This window comes from Bison bison, unplaced genomic scaffold, assembly GCF_000754665.1.
Source record: "Bison bison bison isolate TAMUID 2011002044 unplaced genomic scaffold, Bison_UMD1.0 scf7180017857687, whole genome shotgun sequence".
In the NCBI taxonomy this organism is placed as follows: domain Eukaryota; kingdom Metazoa; phylum Chordata; class Mammalia; order Artiodactyla; family Bovidae; genus Bison; species Bison bison.
In genome coordinates, this window is record NW_011488260.1 from 11,134 (window position 1) to 11,849 (window position 716).

Below are 716 nucleotides of genomic sequence, written 5' to 3' on the forward strand. Positions count from 1 at the left end.
AAGCTCAGACACTTCCAGATTTGGTTATTATAAATAGTGCTGTGATGGATATTCTTATACTTAGTCTTCTCTGGAGCATATATGTGAAAGTGGAAGAGTTGGATCACTGAGTGCACATATGTTCAGTTTTAATAGACAATGCTAAACTATTTTCTCAAGTACCTATACCAACGAACACTCTGGCCAGCAGTATCTGAAAATTCTAGTTGCTCCACATTCTTGACATTATTAGGTTATTTTTTAAATGAACTTAAATTAAATGGAATATAACTGCTTTACAATACTGTGCTAGTTTCTGCCACACATCAACATGAATCACCCATAGGTATACATATGTCCCCTCCTTCTTGAAGCTCCCTCCATACCTCCTCACCCCTCTAGGTTGTCACAGAGCACGAGGTTGAGCTCCCTGTGTTATACAGCAACTCCCCACTGGCTATCTATTTCACATACAGTAATGCATATGTTTCCATACTACTCTCTCAATTCATCCCTCCCCCTCCTTCAAAATAGTTGTGAATAGAAGAGAAGCAAAAGGCAAAGGGAAAAGGAAAGACAGACCCATTTGAATGCAGAGTTCCAAAGAATAGCAAGGAGAGATAAGAAAGCCTTCCTCAGCGATCAATGCAAAGAAATAGAGGAAAACAATAGAATGGGAAAGACTAGAGATCTCTTCAAGAAAATTAGAGATACCAGGGAACATTTCATGCAAAGAT